General features: G+C 38.6%; 1 protein-coding gene and 1 pseudogene across 3 annotated transcripts in view; one reads left to right on the plus strand and one right to left on the minus strand.

Moving 5' to 3' along the window:
- Positions 1–13,703, minus strand: part of DAB1 (DAB adaptor protein 1) — a 1,133,694-nt gene that overhangs the window by 607,826 nt on the left and 512,165 nt on the right. The window lies entirely within an intron of this gene.
- Positions 4,924–7,146, plus strand: LOC101670807 (annotated as a pseudogene).

Genomic DNA, 13,703 nt, shown 5'->3' on the forward strand with positions numbered 1-13,703 from the left:
CTACTGCTTTGTACAACTCCGGGGAGTGGCATTCACATCACAGATGATATGAATTGTGCCCCTTGGAGTTGGGCAGTGTACAGCCAGGCAAGCTATACACAGTAGCACCATCTACCACCATTTCTCCACCTGCTTTATTCTCTTTCATGGTATTTAATACCACCTGAAATCGTTTATTAGTTAATTATTTGTTTATTGTCTTTCTGGTCCTACTGTCATGAAAGCTTCACCAGAGCAGTGATTTGGTCTGTTTTGTTTATGACAATGTCTCTAGAAATTAGAACAGCACCTGTCTTATAAGAGATACTTAGTAAATATTTACTGACTGGATGTCTGAATGACCTCTGGTAAGCTCCTTAGCCTCTAGGCTTGTACCATCCAACATGGTAGCCACTAGCAAGATGAGATTATTGAACACTTGAAATACACCCAGTGGGGGACGCCTGGGTGGCTCAGTGGGTTGAGCCTCTGCCTTCGGCTCAGGTCATGGTCTCGGGGTCCTGGGATTGAGTCCCACATTGGGCTCTCTGCTTGGCAGGGAGCCTGCTTTCTCCTTTCTCTCTCTCTCTGCCTGCCTATCTGCCTACTTGTGGTCTTTCTCTGTCAAATAAATAAATGGAATCTTTAAAGAAAAAAAATGCCCAGTGGGACTGAGGAACTGAACTTTGAAATTCTTACTTTATTTTATTTTATTTTTTTAAAAGATTTTATTTATTTATTTGACAGAGAGAGATGACAAGCAGGCAGAGAGGCAGGCAGAGAGAGAGGAGGAAGCAGGCTCCCCGCTGAGCAGAGAGCCTGATCTGGGACTCGATTCCAGGACCCTGGGATCATGACCCGAGCCGAAGACAGTGGCTTAACCCACTGAGCCACCCAGGCGTCCCTATTTTATTTTTTAAAAAGATTTTATTTATTTACTTGAGAGAGAGCGAAAGCGAGAGATCACAGAGGGAGAGGGAGAAGCTGACTGTTACTGTGTCATTGTTGCTGCTGCAGTTGTTATTATCAAATAGAGAGTACAGGTACTTATACCAGCGACAACTTCTTATCTGTAAGTTGAGGAAAGGGTTCATTTTGAAATGGGTTTGAGCTAAGGTCTAAAAGAGAATTATAAGTAGATTAAGTAAATATTAAGAGGGAAAGTTGACAGGAGACCTTGTGGCCAAAACATTCTCAAAACAAAGGACAGGATGGAGACACAACTCAGACTTGATTCTTTCTTACCCCAAAGCCTGTGCTCTGAACCATCAGATGATATTACCTCTTAATAAACCTATATCAAGCAAAATGGTATTTAACACTCAAGAGGGGAAATTCTAGATCCTAGAAAGGGTCCATTTAACCTTGAAATAAGCAACTTAAAAATTGGATTTGATTCAGTGCTTCTCACACTCCACGTGTAAAGATCCTTGGAGAGTGTTTTGGCCTTATTATTTGGTGTGGGAGACCTCTATATGATAATTTACAGTTTTCCTTTTATATTTTATTATAATTCTAAACATTGACATATGCATATTATAAATCATATGGATGAATACTTTGCAAATGGGCAAAGCCATGGGATTTCTATGCTGGCTTTTGTGACTATTCTGGTAATTATCCAGAGGGACGATGGTGCTGAACCCTTAATTCAGTGTTTCTCGAGCGAGGGACCAAGGACCACAGGAGGCACATTAAAGGGCCACATGATTTTATCTTATGTTTGTGCTTTCAAAGGATTCAATGCACAAGACTTAGCCAATCCATCTCTTTCTCAGTAGAATTAGTGCTAAGAAAAGGAGATCAAAAGAGAGAAAAGGAGGTGTTTTTGATTGGCAGAATCCAATTCAATTTTATTCAGATGCTTCAGATTATTCCAGAAAATACACATCACATTCTGCAAACTGATATGCGGCTAGGTATTATTGTGATTTTCCTTCACACTATTCATATATATATATGTATATGTATGTATGTATTTACATATGAATATATATTCAAGCTGTCATAAACATATTTTACATGAGTATTTGCTACAAAATTTGGAAAATATTCTATACAAGACTTTGGGCATCGTCAAATCATCTGGACCCCCTCATGAAAAGTGTTCTTAACTCCCTGCTGCACCTGGAGGGACCATTCTAATTGGCCTCACAATATACCCAAGGGTTAAATTAATTTATGTGAACCTCACAGCTGGACAGCTGCCCAGCACTATATACTAGAAGCTGTTTGACACAATAAACCAAGAATCAGATTTTCTTGCAGCAAAAATAAATTTTTAACAACATCTCCCATTTCCACAGAGGCAGAATACAAGATATGATTTCTGTATGAGATGATTGTGATAGAAGCCTCCTCGGAGGAAGGGTGTCATTCTCTAAGTCAAGGCCCTGTCCTGCCACATTATTTAAGCACAACATGACATGGAAATACATTTAATAGGATTTGGCTACAGGCAAAAAGTCTGAGAAAAGGTACAGGGATTCTAAGAATTTGCTGCTGAGTTATGCATGGAATTCAGAATTTACTAGAATTGAAATCCTTAAGACAATCTTTGGCTCATAACAAAACAAAACTCCTGTCAAATTTAGCTATATTAGTACGCTCATTGTAATAATAGTCATCATATTCCCAGAATGAAGAAGATAAAAAATGCATCTTTATATTTATTTCACAATTCGACTCCACTGAAATTATTTTTCTTCAGCACATGTTAAATAATTGGCAGTTCACCAGAACCTTTGCAGTTACATATGTATTAGTAATAACAGACAGCTGTAGCACTTGCTCAGGTATATTACTTATCTATAATTTTGCAACAATATTGCAAGGTAGGTATGATGCTCTCATCATCTTTTATTCAAGTGTTTGGAATACAATGTGGTCGTGAGTCATCTTGCACCACTCATAAAAGGGAAACCTGTTTAAGAATGGAGAAACAACACAGGAAAGAGCCTGGATCCCTGCAACTCCTTATGGAGCAGAGTATCACCCCAGCTCTGGCCAACTCTCCCAGGACTATTAGGTGTGGTAGAGAAATATGCTCTACTTTAAGTCATTGTTGTTTGAGGTCTCTTTACATATGTATAGATATAAATCAATCATCTACAGTCCAGTTATTGTAGCTCCCACACAAAAGTGCAAGCTAGGTCACTTAGAAAAGAGGGAAGTTCTTATTTTCAGGCCAAGAAAATAGATATCAGTAGAACTGTTGGGTGACTTCCAGGAAGATAAAGAAAAGGTGGAAGAGCATAAAACTCCCACTGTTTAATCATCATAAGATCTAAGAGAAAATATAACACATATCTAAGGAGGCGAAGAATACAGGAAAACAGGCTAGTCATTGAATACTGACCTGGTACATAATGTAAAAGGTAGGCTGGACGAGAAAGAATATTTTCAGGGAGAAAGGTAATTACAGACGTGTTAGGCACAAAGAAAATATTTATACGGTCCTGTCTATTAAATTTTTGCCTTTTGTTAAAAATATATTATACATTTAATATTAGTCATTTAAGCCAGTGGTCAGCAAAATTTTTCTTAATGGGCCAAATAATATTTTATGCTTTGTGGCCAAGGGACAAAATCAAGTATAGTATATAGTTACTCATATAACCGTGTAAAACTATAAAAGCTATGACATAAACAAATGGAAAGACATTTCATGCTCATGGACTGGAAGAGCAAATACTATTAAAATGTCCATACCACCAAAAGTGATCTACAGATTTAAAATAATCCCTAACAAAATACCAAGTATTTTTCACAGAAATGGAACAAATAATGCTAAAAATTGTATGGAACCACAAAGGACACTGAGTAGCCAAAACAATCTTGAAAAAGAAAAACAAAACAAGAGGTATCACAATTTTAGATTTCAACTTACACAAAAAAGCTATAGTAATTAAAACAGTATGGTACTGGCATACACATAGACCCACAGATCAGTGGAACAGGATAGAAAACCCAGTAATGAACCTACAATTATATAGTCAATTAATCTTTGACAAAAGAAGCAAGACTATCCAATGGGAAAAAGACAGTCTCTTCAATACATGGTGTTGAGAAAACTGGGCAGCTACATGCTAAAGAATGAAAACTGGACCACTTTCTTATACCATATACAAAAATAAACTTAAAATGGATTAGAGACTTACATATGAGACCTGAAACTACAAAAATCCTAGTAGAGAGCACAGGCAGGAATTTCTGACTTTGGCCATAGCAACATTTTTCTAGATAGATCTCTTTAGGCAAGGGAAATAAAAGCAAAGAAACTATTCAGACTACATCAAAATAAAAAGCTTCTGCATGGCGAAGGAAATAACTAAACTAAAAGACAACCTACTGAATGGGAGATGATATTTGCAAAGAATGTATCAGATGAAGAGTTAGTATCCAAAGAAAATAAAGAACTTCACAACTCAATACCCAAAAAATAAATAATCCAATTAAAAATTTGGGCAGAAGACATGAACAAACATAACTCCAAAGAAGACATCTAGATGGCCAAGAGACTCATGAAAACATGCTCAACATTACTCATCAGCAGGGAAATGCAAATCAAAACTACAATGAGATATCACCTCCCATCTGTTAGAATGGCTAAAGTAAAAAATGTGAGAAACAATAGGTGTTATCAAGATGTGGACACAAAGGAACTCTTGTGCACTAGTGGTGGGAATGCAGCCGTGGTGCAGCCATGTAGAAAACAGTATGGAGAGTCTTCAGAATGTTAAAAATATAACCATCCAATGATGCAGTATTTGCACTACTGGGTATTTACCCAAAAGAATACAAAAACACTAATTCAAAAGGATATGTGCACCCCAGTGTTTACTGCAGTACTATTTACAAAGGCCAAATTATAGAAGCAATCCAAGTGTCCATGAATAGAAGAATGGATAAAGAAGATGTGGTGTACATGTGCAAACTGCTATGATGGAAGTCAAAGGGAAAAAAAAAAAGATCACAGAAAAGGGTGCAAAGAATGATTCTGGTTCATCAAAGACATTTCCAAGAAAAATTATCCAGGAAGGTGGCCCTAAAATCACATCAAATAACTTGGAGAAATATGCCACAAAACCTGGGAGAAAAGGTGTAAAACAGTTCAAAAATAAGCAAGAGGATAAAATAGTAAGGAACAAATTCCAGCAGGTGAATAAATTCAACAGGAAGAGAAAATTCCAGGTGGACCATAAAAGTGATGAATCAACAGTCAAGAGCATAAATGGAGTGACTTCAAAAAAAAAAAAAAAAGAACTAAAGCAAAACAGGCAGCTGAGTGATAAAACCAACTAGAACACTGTTGTTCCAGAAAAGCAGATTTGGGAGATCTTAAGAAGAAAAAACTGTGACAAAGGAAAGAGGGTGAAGGTGAGGAGTGATTTGCAGAAGTTGATTCAAGGGAAAATTAAAACCATCGTATTTGTGCATGATTCAACTTGTATGATCCAGTATGACATTCAGTATGGTAATGAAGAACGGCAAAGACAGGCTTTTGAAGAACTGTAAGATGATTTGGCCCAATTAAGTAGAGGTAAATATTCCAGAGATACTAAGAAATTTCTCATGTAGGGGAGTAAGCCACAGATTGAAGAGATAATGAGAAGATTTAGAGGCCACGTGGGGAAGATGCTCTGGCATGCGGAAGTGTCTGTAGAGTGTACGTACAATGGCAAAGCCATCTTGGAGCAGTGGAAGGTGCTGAGGGAGGAGCGCTATGTGAGCACATTTTATAAGTCAGCCAACTGCCCAACTCTGAACAAAATATTAGAGGTATAGCCAGGAAAAATTATGTTTATCATAGATGATATGAAGCAGATTCTCACTCTAATGGCCCAAAAGGAAGCTGTGATTAAGTGTTCTATGGGTGCATAGAGTATTCTTGGACTTTTAAAACTATGCACCCCCAAAGCTAAGATCAGAAAGACAAATATCATATGATTTCACTTGTATGTGGAATTTAAGTAACAAAATAGAGGAACATAGGGAAGGGAAGGAAAAATAAAGATGAACTCATAGAGACAAACTATGGGAGACTCTTAACTAGGAAACAAACTAAGGGTTGCTGGAGGGGAGGAGGGTGAGAGAGGAGGGGGTAACTGGGTGATGGGCATTAAGGAGAGCACCTGATATAATGAGCACTGGGTGTTACAAGAAATGGATGAATCACTAAATTTTACCTCTGAAACTAATAATATGCTATATGTGAATTAAATTGATTTTAAATTTAAAAAATAAAAAGAGATTGAAGCCATCTGTGAAGCAGTGATATATGTGGCACATACAAGATGACGCTAGAGTGGCCGTTTGCTGTCTGTGACATAACATTTGAAGGACTGGAAAGTGGCTGTGAAAATCATCAAGGCTTATGTTGAAAAGGTGGCTAATGGCCAGTACTCTTATTTGGTCTTACTGGTGGCATTTGATTGTATTGATGGTACCAAATTTGTGAAGCAGATAATCATATCAGAAATTATTAATTTCTGGCATAACATAGTAAATGACAAATATAGAAGGATGGTTCTATTGTATTAACTTAGCCCCAGGGATCCTGCACATACAGAATAAGAAGTTATTGAGGTTCTGCTAAAAGGAGGTAGAAACACACACAGTAAGAAGGATACAGAGTTCTGCCCACCAGAGCTCTGCAAGTCCGTCTCTCCAGTTTTGTTAAGCTGCCTTCAAGGACTAGCCCAAGAGGTGGTGTTACATGAGTCTGCATGTGTGTTGGTGTCTGACATTCTGGGAGCCACCACTGGAGACATCCAGCCTGTCATGAATGCTGTTGCCAGCTTGACAGTGGGAGAGTGACATCCAGGTGGCAAAGACAGAGAGCTTCATGTTGTAGAACACCTGCAGGAGATCTAGTTCTGAAGTGCTTAATAGAACAAGAGAAAAAGATGAAGGGAAGTGGAAGAGAATGTTGTTTTGCAGAAACACTTGCAGAGTATGTTGGTTGAAGAATATGAAGTCCTGGGCTAATGTAAAACCAAGGAGCCACTATTCTTTCTAGCCCTCTCCAGAGTTCTGATCAAGAAGTTGCAAACAAAGTCAAGGCTGAACTGAAAGGCCTGATTCCCACATTGGAGAAAAACAAAGAACGCCAGCAAAGGAAGAGAAATGCTACTTGAAAATCTGGCTGCTAGTGAAAACAGTTAAGAACAAGATGGAATCATTTTGCTGGTTCTCTTTTCCCAGTATGGAAAAGAAGGGCTAGGATCCATCTTCGTGGGAATCTGGGTCCTCTGTATAGGTGTTTCTTCTATGTACAAGAGTCTATTTATAATATAGTTCTTAAAAAAAAAGTTGTAGTATATATGTACATATACAATGTAATATTATTCAGCAATAAAAAGTATCAAACCTTGCCATTTACAACAACATGGGTGGAGCTCGAGAGTATTATGCTAAGCAAAATAAGTCACTCAGAGAAAGACAAATACCACATGACTTCATTCATATGTGGAATTTAAGAAACAAAACAAACATACAAAGGAAAAAGGAGAGAGAGAAAGGCAAACCAAGAAACAGACTGTTAACTAGAGAGAACAAACTGATAGTTTCCAGAGGGGAGGTTGGTGGGGGTATGTGTGAAATAGATGATGGGGATTAAAGATCATACTTACCCAGATGAGCACTGAGCAATGGATAGAATTATAGAATCATTATATTATCTATATGTTATCATTATATTATCTGTATATTAACTATACTGGAATTAAAATTTAATAAAAACTTAATTTAAAAAATGTAAAAACCATTCTAAGCTTGGGCCTCCTACCAGATTTGGTCTTCAGGCTGTTTGTCCACTCCTGATTTAGACCAATGAAGCAACAGAGTAATAAGAAGGCAAACTGAGTAAAGAAACCTGAAGTCAAAATAATTAAAAATGAGTGTGTGGTTGATCAGCTTTTGATAGGTTCTCATTTATTAGAAGCCCAGATTCCTTCATGTGACCTTTTGTAAGGTTATCCAGGCTGCCATGTTGATCTCATGTATAGATCCATCAGAATGCTCATTATTTTCTAATCACCATTAGGCCTATGTATCTTTATGCTTCTTCCTTTGCCCTCCCATGCCTTACTTGCCTAGATAATTCACTTCTAGATTAGATCCTGTTGACACACTCCCTCCTATGTATAGCCTTTTCTAGATGCTGCCACACCTCATGCTCTAAGTCAATATCACTCTTCCTATGCTTTGATGCTACTTTGTTCGTGCTTCTATCATATATTTTTCTTGTGTACTAGATATGATGATTTAAACATCCGTCTTCCCAGAGTATAAGCAGGGACTAGGTTTTCCTTCAGCACTATGGACAGTGTGCACCCCACAGCTATACTCACTGAAAATATTTACCGACAGTCTCTTTTGTATGAGGACTGTGTTAAGCTCTTGCATTCATTATCTCATTTAATTCCCATAGTGCCCATCTCAGATAACTTCCTCATCTCAGAAAAATTAAATGAATTTCTCATGGTTTCATAACCAGGAAAGTGACAAAGCTTGGACTCAAACCCAATTCTGATGGACCCCAACATCCATATTCTTGAATTGTTACATTGTCTCATCGATTATTGAATAAGCAAATGAAATCTGTAACTTGAATTAGGCTAATATTCCCTGCTGAATCATCTCTAGGATGTTTTAATTTTCTAAAAAATGCAAATGGCTCATAGTTAATATTATAAGTATTCAGGGGTAGAAAGAACCTAAGAGATCAACAGGCCTGACCTAAGATCACACAACTTAAACTCCAACCTCCTGTTTAGTCTAGGACTTTCTGCATCATGTTTTGACCTTTCCAGCACTTTCACAAGGCTGTCTGTCCCCTAGAGTCAACCTCATCTCACACCAATGAATTGGCAGACTCAATGTTAACCTTCAGAATAAATGGTAAAATGAGGTCTTTACAGTGAGTTAAGATTGAGTTTGGCTCTTCCAATTGCATAGACATTCATAAAATAAACAATATTGCCTTTGGCTTCATTTTGAAATAACATCTTAGACTAGGTTATTCATTCATTCATTCATTCACTCATTCATTCATTTGCCAGAGGGAGTGCTTTAGAGAGTGAGAATACAAGCAGGGGGAATGGCAAGCAGAGGGAGAAGCAGTCTCCCTGCTGAGCAAGGAGCCCAATGCAGGAGTCCATCCCAGGATCCCAGGCGGGATCATGTCCTGAGCCGAAGGCAGATGCTTAACCAACTGAGCCACCTAGGCATCCCCAAATCTTAGTGTAGGTCTGATGATTTTCTTTAGGATCGCTTTGTCCTCTGCCTATGGGCTTATTCATGTAGGATTTATCACAATGCATTGTCTTTGGCTATTTATTAATCTGTCTCTTGCACTTGATGCTGAGCTCTCCAAGAACATGGACCACACTTGAATCCCTATTGCCTGGCACAGTTTCTGTCACAGAAATGGTGAATATCTGTGAAGACTTACTGACTTGCTGAATTGAGGTTGGACCCAAGAGATGTGGCAAAGGGAGATCAACAGGGTGGCTCGGCTTCTGGTGTGTGTGTGTATCTGGAACTCACTTAAGTCATCATTGCCTACTTCCCTGTTCCAAAAGATTTCCCTTGAAAAGTTGTTAGAAAATGGCTGTGAGTGAGACTTCAACAGTTTTTTTTTTTCCCCCCCTAGGCCTGAAAATATTAGGAAAATCCAGGTGGTCAAATTCAGTGTAATCAGTGTTTTTCAGGGAACATTGTGGATGGATGAATGCAAGCTGATTATACAGTAAATATTTAATTTTAGATTCTGATTATTTCATATTGACATTTCAGAGCAGTAAATATTTTTATGCTGGATTCAGCCTACACCATGAAAATAACTCCCTCAATGGCAGAGTCTACACATGTAATTGTATAATTTAATACTTTCATTTAAAACATTTCTACTTTTAAATATCTTTTAGATTTGAAAAAAATAATTTCTTATCTAAGAAGGCTCAACCTTAGACTCTCTGGGCCAGAGACTAATTAGTATTTCACTAGGAAAATGGAAGGCTCATTTTCTGAAGATGACTCTTTTGATTTGGGTATTTTCCATTCTCCAGTGCCAGTCAAACCCTCATGGAACAGCCATGGAAGAGTTAAAAGAGAAACCTCCATGGAGGGACATTAGCTGGGTAGCTTTTGCTTTTGCTCGAAAAAGGTGGTTTAAGACATTTACTGTTAGGAACAAGAACAACCCTAGAGGATGGTTAAGGAAATGCTTGTGGTGAAATAAGTGGGCAGGTTTTTGGAAAGAACCAGCTGAGAAGATTTTCTACATTATGTGTGTGCTGGGGGTGGGGGATGTGTTAAAAACCATCTGGTCTCTATAAACTCATAAGTAATTCTGTCTTAAGTATTTATGAGCATTTTATAGAAGGCATTTGAAGAATGCTTCCCCATTACAAGTCTAGCACATCTCCTAATCTCTAGCACTTGAAAAAGGCCCAAGAAGCGATACAGTGAGATAGTGTCATTGCCATTTTATAGATGAGCAAATTGATGGTCGGAGAGGCTGGGTGACTGAGTCAAATGTTACATCTAGCAAGAGTTATCAAGAAACCCTTCTTTTCCCTCACTTTGAGTTTTCTTTAGGTGCTCTACTGGAGTTTCTTCTAGCTTTTTCACTGAACCAACTCCTAGAGAGGTGAACTGATCTGCCTAAAACGTAAGTAGTTGAAGTTTAACTAGTCATGCTCTGATGGTCCCTACTTGCCTCCTTGTCTTTTGGGAGCCATCAGTCTTGCAGAAGTGAGGCATTCTCCTCTGTTGCATCATGACATCAGTCTTACCTGGTCCAGAGGTTAGCCTAATTCTGGGATTTCATCAGTGGGTCTGTTTCACTAATGGTATAAAGCCACACCCTGGGGCCTGTCTTCAATCATTCATATTGATGATATTTTGGCCTCATATATATTCTTTAAAAATTTTTTTAAATTTAAATTCCAGTTAGTTAACCTGCAGGTGTTACGTTATTTTCAAGTGTAGATATTCCATGTATTCAAGACTTCCATACAGCTCCTGGTGTTCATCACAAAAAGTGTATTCTTTAATCTCCATCTCCTATATTACCCAACCTCCACTCAACTCCATGTGTATATTTACACTCAGAACTCAGCAGGGAAGAGAGGTGTGACCTAGACTCCGAAGAAAGTAACTAGCAGGGTTAGGATTCAAATTCTTCAAAGCTCATGCTCTAAAATCACTTCTCTAGTGGCAACAACATTAACAATCACCAAATAATAATCTATAGGTTTCTTCCACATTTTCCAGTATTTATAGTCGCTAGTTTGGGGTCCTGTTACAAATTTTGGCTAATGACCTGTGAGCAAGCATGTTATGTGTTAGTTCTCGGTAGGCATGGTTCAAAGCGGGTGTCCCTTTCCATTGTGACACCATCCTCTCCCTTCAAGAAGTAAGGAGCCCAGAGATCCTGGATCCTTAAGAGGCCATATGGAGCAGCCTGTGTTCCCTAATCACAATAAGGTTCTTGTGAGTAAGGAAAAGAAAACTTGACATGTCTATCTTCTATCCAGAGAGTTGAGAGCTATTTAGCTTCACACTTATTTAGCATAAGTCAAGCCTCAGTAATGCATCTCACAAGGAAGTGATCAAGGGAATAAAGGCCAACGTAGATACGGACAAGTGAACACAAGGCTCACCCAGCAACAGCACAGCAAATAAGGGATCTCTGCAGAGTCTTGATAAAACAAGCATCAGCCTACTCATTTCTTAATAAGGGCTTTCCTAATACATTGGCTAATATGATATATCTTACACCATGATTAAACTCGAATCTCTTTGAGGACAAAGATGATACCATTGCCATCTCTCTGTCCTCAGGGCCCAGCGCAGTTCCTGGGGACTGTCAAATTGTCAGTCTATGACTGTTGAGCCGAAGCAGAATGAAGCATTGGTAATGAATACCAGAGCTTCAGTGGACTTATTATGCTTTTGTATTATTTGTAATTATCATTAGCATAAATTATACATCTATTCAGCATAAATATATACATATATTTTTGTTTAAGTTAACTATTTAGTAAACTGAATGTAGTTCATTATATAATAATCAGTCTTTTATTTTAAACAGGCATTTTGTGTTTGGGAGGTCAGGCCCATCCAGGCAATTAATTCAGATTGCCCAAGTAAGGGGAGAAATAAAAGCTTTGTGTTTTGAAGATCATTAACAAAATTATCCTAAGATTCAAGAGGAGATAGGGAGAAATTTGGAGCTGGAAAATTTGGACAGTCAAGCCAGTAGTAGAGCAGCACCCAGAAGTGGAGAAGATGGCTTTGGGTGGTAATAACTCTGAGGACCAAGGGCTAAGAACTGGAGCAAGGGTTACCACTGAGGGCATCTGGGGTGGAACAGGCATTTAAGGAGTAGAGTGGAGCATGCATGAAGACAAGCCAATGAGCACAACATATAAGCCAGGAGACACTGTTAAAGCATGGAGGAGCAGTGTGGACAGATGAAGGAAAAGCAGAGCTCTTGCCATGCTGAAGACCATCCAAGGTGATCAGGGAAGACCTGTTTCAGCTGGTAGACAAGGGGGGCCCTTCCCTGTGGTGGAGGGAAGAATTTCTGTCTACCAATTTAAGACCCAGTGTTCTTGGAAGTCTGGCAGCTAATAGGGATGGTGGAACTCCAAGACAGTAATGCTGGGTTTTATAACCAACCTGGAGGAAGGAGGCAGTCTTTGATCCAAATTGGACAAATGAAAAAGATGATAGCTCTTGTATGCCAAGATTTTGGAGCAATTCATTCCTGTTAACATTTTTAAAGTCTTGTTGTAGGCTCATTGGTGGGATTACAAAGAAACATTTGACAAGACCCTTGACCCCAAGAATCCACCCAGCTCCCTGGGAAACAAAGAGGTATACAGAAAAACATTAAAAAAAAATTAAAAAACATTAAAAAAATTACAGGCATAGTAATCTTTTTTTTTTTTTTAAAGATTTTATTTATTTATTTGACAGAGAGAAATCACAAGTAGATGGAGAGGCAGGCAGAGAGAGAGAGAGGGAAGCAGGCTCCCTGCCGAGCAGAGAGCCCGATGCTGGACTCGATCCCAGGACCCTGAGATCATGACCTGAGCTGAAGGCAGTGGCTTAACCCACTGAGCCACCCAGGCACCCCAGGCATAGTAATCCTTAATCCCATAGAAAAATTCCAAAGTTCTCAGCTTGTTTACTTTGACTATTGTGAAAAATATGCCCCAATCTACAACTCTTCTATTTTCTACCATGAACTTTCCTCTTGTGCATTCCAAGCTCTAGTTAAAACTGGTGAAGTTCTTCTTGATCCCCAAATATGCCATGTTTTTTAACAGATTTTTCTCGCTATTTCTTCCTTCGTTTGCCTAAGACATTCTCACTCAACCCCCAAGATCTAGTTATGATGTCTCTCCCTTGATATTTTTCTGATTCTCTCAAGAGAAACTGGGAGATACACAGAGAGAGATACAAAGAATATTAGTATTACTAAACTCATATTAGGTGCTTGTCACTGCCACCGTCTGAATTGTGTCCCCTAAGAAGTCATATGTTGAAACCCCCAGCCCCCAGTGTGGCTGTATTTAGAGACAGAAACTGTGAGAAGATAACTAAGAATAAAGAGTCTTCAGAAAGATTAATGGTCTTCTAAAAGGAGTCACCAGAGAGCGCTATGAGAGACACAGCGAGAAGGCTGTCATCTGCAAACCAGGAAG

This window comes from Mustela putorius, unplaced genomic scaffold, assembly GCF_011764305.1.
Source record: "Mustela putorius furo isolate JIRA1106 unplaced genomic scaffold, ASM1176430v1.1 tig00003853_pilon_pilon_pilon, whole genome shotgun sequence".
Classification (NCBI taxonomy): Eukaryota; Metazoa; Chordata; class Mammalia; order Carnivora; family Mustelidae; genus Mustela; species Mustela putorius.